General features: G+C 56.0%; 1 long non-coding RNA gene across 1 annotated transcript; it reads right to left on the reverse strand.

Annotated features, from left to right (window-relative positions):
- Positions 1-375: 375 nt before the first annotated feature.
- LOC149867742 (uncharacterized) lies at positions 376-3,255 on the reverse strand. Its single transcript, XR_016441652.1, has 4 exons — positions 2,957-3,255; positions 2,710-2,865; positions 2,379-2,537; positions 376-448 (listed from the first exon to the last, which is right to left on the reverse strand). It is a non-coding gene; the product is annotated as an uncharacterized LOC149867742 (long non-coding RNA).
- Positions 3,256-6,630: the final 3,375 nt, after the last annotated feature.

Genomic DNA, 6,630 nt, shown 5'->3' on the forward strand with positions numbered 1-6,630 from the left:
GATGCAGCACTTTGCATTTCTCCTTGTTGAACTGCATTCTGTTGTTTTCTGCCCACTTGTCTAACCTGTCCAGGTCTGCTTGCAGCTGCTCCCTGCCCTCCGGCATGTCCACTTCGCCCCATAGCTTAGTGTCATCTGCAAACTTGGACAGAGTACATTTCACCCCCTCGTCCAAGTCGCTGATGAAGACATTAAAGAGTATCGGTCCAAGCACCGAGCCCTGCGGGACCCCACTGCCCACACTCTTCCAGGTCGAAACCGACCCATCCACCACAACTCTCTGGGTGCGACCCTCCAGCCAATTCTCCACCCACCGGACTGTGCAGTCATCCAAGTCACAGCCCCTTAACTTGTTCACCAGTATGGGGTGGGATACCGTATCAAAGGCCTTCCTGAAGTCCAAGTATACGACATCCACCCCTCCTCCTGCGTCGAGGCGTTTTGTGACCTGGTCATAAAAAGAGACTAGATTGGTCAGGCATGATCTACCTGCCACGAACCCGTGCTGGTTTCCCCTCAGCATAATTTGTCCTGCCGGGCTCTCACAAATGTGAGCCTTGATGATTTTCTCAAAGATTTTGCCAAGGATGGAGGTGAGACTGACTGGCCTATAGTTACCCGGGTCCTCCTTCCTCCCCTTCTTGAAAATGGGAACCACATTGGCCCTTTTCCAGTCCTCCGGGACTTGACCCGTGCGCCACGAGCATTCAAATATTCCCGCCAGTGGCTCTGCAATGATGTCGGCCAGTGCCTTCAGTACCCTCGGATGGAGCTCATCTGGGCCTGCCGACTTAAAGGCACCCAGTTCCTCCAAGTGACCCTGCACCACCTCAGGGTCCACGCATGGAAGTCTGGTGCCTTGCTGCTGCCTCCCTACACTCCCAGTGAGAGACTTGTCATGCCTCTCACTTAGGAACACTGAGGCGAAGAACTCGTTGAGGAGTTCAGCCTTGTCCCCTCTGTCCGTCACCAATTGTTTCTGCCCATTTAGCAGGGGTCCTATTCCTCCCTGGGCCTTCCTTTTACTCCCTATATATCTAAAAAACAATTTCTTATTGTCTTTTACTTGGGTTGCCATCCTCAGCTCCATGGTAGCTTTGGCCTGTCTAACTGCCTCCCTACAAGCACGAGCAGAAGAGGTATATTCCTCTTTGGTGATCTCTCCCTGTTTCCACTTTTTATGTGCTCCCCTTTTGGCCCTTAGTCTGCCCTGGATTTCTCTGGTCAGCCAGGGAAGCCTCCTGGCCCCTTTCCCTCTTTTACCTCGCACGGGGATCGTCTCGCTTTGTGCTCGAAGGATAGCTTCCTTAAGGCACAGCCACCCTTCTTGGGCTCCCATCATTTCAAAACTACTACTCTGCAGTGCATCCTTCACTAATCGCCTGAGTTCGCTGAAATCAGCTTTCCTAAAGTCCAGCACGTTCACCCTACTGGTTACCTTACCCACTCGACGCCTTATGTTGAATTGTACTTTTAGGTGATCACTGTCCCCCAGATGGCTACCGATCTGTAGGTCCCCTACTATGTCATCCCCCGTTGCCAATACCAGATCCAGTAAGGCATTCCCCCTAGTGGGACCATGTACCTCCTGCGTCAGGTGGAGGTCCTGTACACAGGTTAGAAACCTGCGTGAGCGGTGGGACTTTGCTGTCTGTGTCTCCCAGCAGATGTCGGGGTAGTTTAGGTCCCCCATGACCACCGCCTCTTTAGCTCTTATGGTCTCCGAGAGTTGCCTCAGGAGCCCCAAATCTATTTCTTCCCCTTGATGTGGGGTTCTGTAGCAGACCCCTACCACCAAATCCTTTTCTCCTTGCCCCCCATGTAGCCTAACCCACAGTCCTTCTACTTCCTCATCCTTTGATTCTGTCTTGATGAGGGTTGATGTATACTGCTCCTTAACATAGAGCGCAACCCCTCCCCCCCTTTTCCCCACTCTGTCCCTTCTGTACAATCTATAGCCCTCAATATGTACCGCCCAGTCGTGGGATGGATCCCACCAGGTTTCCGTCAGCCCCACTAAGTCGTAGTCGTTTAGTGCAACCAGGAGCGCTAGTTCATCCCGCTTGTTCCCCATGCTCCTAGCATTAGTATATAGGCACTTGAGCCCTGTGACTGGTGCTTTTGCTACCCCCTCGCTCCAAGTCCTAAAGGGCTTTTTGTCTCTAACCTTCCCGTTCCTTACCTGTGCCGTATTGCTGTCCACCCCCTTTCTTTCACGTTCCCAAAGCTCTCTTTCTTCAGGCTGGGCTGTCCTTGTGGGTGCCACCTGGTTTGGTGGTCCACAGCCTCCCCCACCCTCATCTTCCCCTCCCCCCGACGAGCCTAGTTTAAAGCCCGCCGGAGGAGATCCGCCAACCTGGAAGAAAACACACGCTTACCTTTGGGGGACAGGTGAAGCCCATCCCAGCTGAGCATGTCCCTCGTTGTAATGTGTGGGTCATTGTCCAGGAAGCCGAAGCCTGCCTCGAGACACCAATTCCGAAGCTGCCAGTTGGTCTCTCGGATGCAGTTCTCATGCCGTCTTCCGCGTCCGTTCACTGGTAGGATGGAAGAGAATACCACCTGTGCACCAAATTCCCTCAGCACGCCGCCCAGAGCCTGGTAGTCCGCCATCAGGTGATCGGGGGTTCTCCTGGCCGCATCATTAGTACCCACATGGACAAGGACCATGGGGTAGTAATCGGTGGGCTTGATCCTGGCCTGGATTACCTCCGTCACATCCTGAATCTTAGCTCCAGGCAGGCAGTAGACCTCTCGTGCTGAAGGGTCCTGGCGACAAATGGGCCCTTCCGTACCTCTCAGGATGGAATCGCCTATGACGAGCACGCGTCTCCTCCTCTTCTGGGTCCTCTCGGATCTCTTGATCTGTTTGGAGTGTGAAGAATGTGGCATTTCTTCCTGCCCAAGGGTTTCCTCCTCCCTTTCCATCTCCTGCAGAGTCGCCAAGGCCTCGTACCTGTTCTCCAGTCGAACTGGAGAAGCTTGTACCTGCTCGCTGCGAGCCGCTCCGGTCCTGGCTGTGACCGTCTGCCACTCTGCTGTGGAGGTCCTTCCCTGGGCTGCTTCTTCCTTGGGTGCCTGGTCCTGCAGGGAAAGGAAATAACTGTCAATTTCCTCCTCCGCCTCCCTGATCCCCCTCAGCCTGCTAACCTCCTCCCGGAGCTCCCTCACCTGTGCCTCCAGAGCCCTAAGCCGGGCACCTGCCGGACAGGTGTGGGGGCTCCCAATCTCTGCCCCCCCCGGCCCTGCTGGGGATCCCCCGCAGGCCGGGAGGTAGGGGGACATCAGCTCCCCCATGGGCTCAGTCTGGGTGGAGGCCTCAGACCAGCCCCGGTTAGCCTTGTCCCCCTGGGCAGAGGCCCTAGCAGCACTCCTTGTATACATCCTTCTAAGCTGCTATTTGTAGACCTGTGTGGTGTCTACGTCCTACCCGTACAGGAGTCCCACTCCTGGCCCTCCCAGCCCGCCCGCCGGCGCGAACGCCTGCGCAAACGCCGGCGCGCTCTGTTCGCGCTGCGCGGCTCGGGAGCGCGTCTCCCTACCGGCTCAGCTATATGGGACCCGGAGGGCTTCCCCTCCGGATCCGGCTCAGCTGTGCCGAGGCCCTCCGCCCCACTTACCTTCGGGGGATCAGCTGCTGCTGCCCCCGCTGACGATTCCTCTGCTGCTGCTGCTGCTGCCGCCGCTGCCTCGGGTCAAAAGTTAGTTATGGGGCACACGTGCGTGCGGGACACACGTGTGCCTAACTCCTCTCCTTCCCGCTGCTGCTTCCCGAGTGAGGGAACTACGTCACCCTGCGGCTTTGAACCTGTGGTTTGAATTACCCGCCCCCGCTCTAACGGCCAATCAGGCGCCTCGGTCTACCCGGAAGTGCCTGCCGGCAGTTCCGCCCCCTTCGCTCCCCTGCTGGGGGGATCCGCTGCCGCGGAAGCCTGCTCCCTAAGGGTTAGCCCTTGAGGGGGCTTGCTGGCCTGGGGGGGCAGTCCCCTCCCTAGCCCTCCCTGTTTGCGCGCTCTGTTCGCGCTGCGCGGCTCGGGAGCGCGGCTCCCTACCGGCTCAGCTATATGGGACCCGGAGGGCTTCCCCTCCGGATCCGGCTCAGCTGTGCCGAGGCCCTCCGCCCCACTTACCTTCAGGGGATCAGCTGCTGCTGCCCCCGCTGCCGATTCCTCTGCTGCTGCTGCTGCTGCCGCCGCTGCCTCGGGTCAAAAGTTAGTTATGGGGCACACGTGCGTGCGGGACACATGTGTGCCTAACTCCTCTCCTTCCCGCTGCTGCTTCCCGAGTGAGGGAACTACGTCACCCTGCGGCTTTGAACCTGTGGTTTGAATTACCCGCCCCCGCTCTAACGGCCAATCAGGCGCCTCGGTCTACCCGGAAGTGCCTGCCGGCAGTTCCGCCCCCTTCGCTCCCCTGCCTGCGGGGCACTGGCTGCACCAGGCTCACCCCCGCCTGGCCCTGAGGCCACAGGTGCCCCGGGGGTTCCGCCCCCTTCGCTCCCCTGCTGGGGGGATCCGCTGCCGCTATGTCAAGGAAAGCTACGCGTCCCTGCAAGCTGACATTGGCACTCACAGTGGATGACCTGAGACCCTCTGGGTTAAAATGGAGATGGAACTGGGACTAGTTAGAGATGGAACTGGGACTAGCTTCCCAGATCAAGGACAATAAGAAGTCCTTCTTTAAATACATAGGGGGTATAAAGAAGTTTTCGGGTAATGTGGGGCCCCTGCAGGACAAGTTAGGAAATCTGGTCATCACACCAGATGACAAAGCCAACATATGAAATGATTTCTTTGCCTCCATTTTCCTAAGCAGGGACTGGAACAGTTGCCCCTCTGCTGGACCCCGCTCAGGCCCCAGGGGAGGCACACCTAGGCCAAGGGTTAGTGAGGAACTAGTTAGGGAACTTCTGGAGGGACTGGATGTATTCAAGTTAGCCAGTCCAGATGATCTCCACCTACAGTATTAAAGGAATTGGCTGAGGTCATTGCAGAACCCCTGGCACAGCTTTATGAGCACTCGTGGTGCTCTGGTGTGGTGTCAGAGGACTGGAAGAGGGCCAACGTGGTTCCCATCTTCAAAAAGGGGAAGGAGGAGGACCTGGGAAACTGTAGGCCAGTTAGTCTTACCTTGGAGAACATGTGCCTCCGTGACACCGTGACCTCGCATTGTCGGCCCATGTTCATCTTGGAGTCAATAATGACCCCACGATCCCTTTCTGCCTCTGTGCTCTCAAGAAGGGAGTTTCCCAGTCTATAAGTGTGCTGCTGGTTTCTACTGCCTAAGTGCAGCACCCTGCACTTGTCAGTATTGAAATGCATCCTGTTTTTGTTAGCCCACCCCTGTATCCTAGCCAGGTCTTGCTGCAGTCTTTCCCTCCCTACTAGCGTGCTCACTTCACCCCAAATTTTGGTATCATCAGCGAATTTAAACAGGTTGCATTTCACCCTGTCATCCAAATCGCCGATAAAGAGATTGAACAGCGCAGGCCCAAGGACCAAGCCCTAGGGGAATCCACTGCTCACTTCCCCACAGGTTGAATATGACCTGTCTACCACCACCCTCTGAGTGTGACCCTTGAGCCAATCTGCAATCCATCTGACTGTGTAGGCAGCAATGCCACAGTTGCCTAGTTTTTTAATGAGGATGGGGTGGGAGACGGTGTCAAAGGCCTTGCTGAAGTCCAGAAAGACTATGTCCGTGGCGACACCTGCATCCAAGGCTTTTGTGACCTGATCATAAAAGGCAATCAGGTTGTTCTGACATGATCTGCCCCTAATGAAACTGTGCTGGTTGCCCCTGAGCATCATCTCTGAAGCCGGTCCATCACAGATGTGCTCCATGATGATCTTCTCAAAGAGTTTCCCTAGGATTGAGGTAAGACTGATGGGCCTGTAGTTGCCTGGGTCCTCCCTCCTCCCTTTTTTAAAGATGGGGACCACGTTGGCTATCTTCCAATCATCCAGCACCTGGCCCGAGCACCACGAGTGCTCGCAAAGCCGTGCCAAGGGCCCTGCAATAACCCCTCCTAGCTCCCTCAACACCCTGGGGTGGGAAGCATCTGGACCCACTGACTTTAATACGTTCAGCCCCTCCAGAAGCTCTCTAACCCGGTCCTCCCCAACCTGAGGTCTGGAGGTGTTCCCCTCGAGTTCATCTTGCATGACGGTGGGGAAGCCCCGGTCCCTGCACAAGAAAACAGAGGTGAAGAATTGGTTAAAGAGGTCTGCTTTCTCCTCTGGCATACCACCAGATTGCCCAGAGGATCTTGCAGGGGCCCCACAATTCCCGGTGCTTTCTTCATCCTCCCTATATATTTGAAAAAGGACTTTTTGTTATCTTTCATTTTGGATGCAAGTCCTAGCTTTATGTCCGCCTTAGCTTTCCTGACAGCTCCCCTACAGGCCCAAGCAGAGGAGGTATACTCCGTTTTGGAGATAGCACCCCCCTTCCACCAGTTGTACATCACCTTTTTGGCAATCAGACATTTCCAGACACCCTTGGTGAGCCGGGGGGCTTTCAGGTACTCTTGTCCCCCTTGCTTTTTGTTGGGATGGTCACCCCTTGGGCCCTGAGTATCATCTCCTTAAGGAATGGCCACTCATCTTGGGCACTGAATTTCCCTGCTCT

The sequence above is a fragment of the Crocodylus siamensis genome, chromosome 4 (genome assembly GCF_052110815.1).
Source record: "Crocodylus siamensis isolate JL-2025a chromosome 4, ASM5211081v1, whole genome shotgun sequence".
Taxonomy (NCBI): Eukaryota; Metazoa; Chordata; order Crocodylia; family Crocodylidae; genus Crocodylus; species Crocodylus siamensis.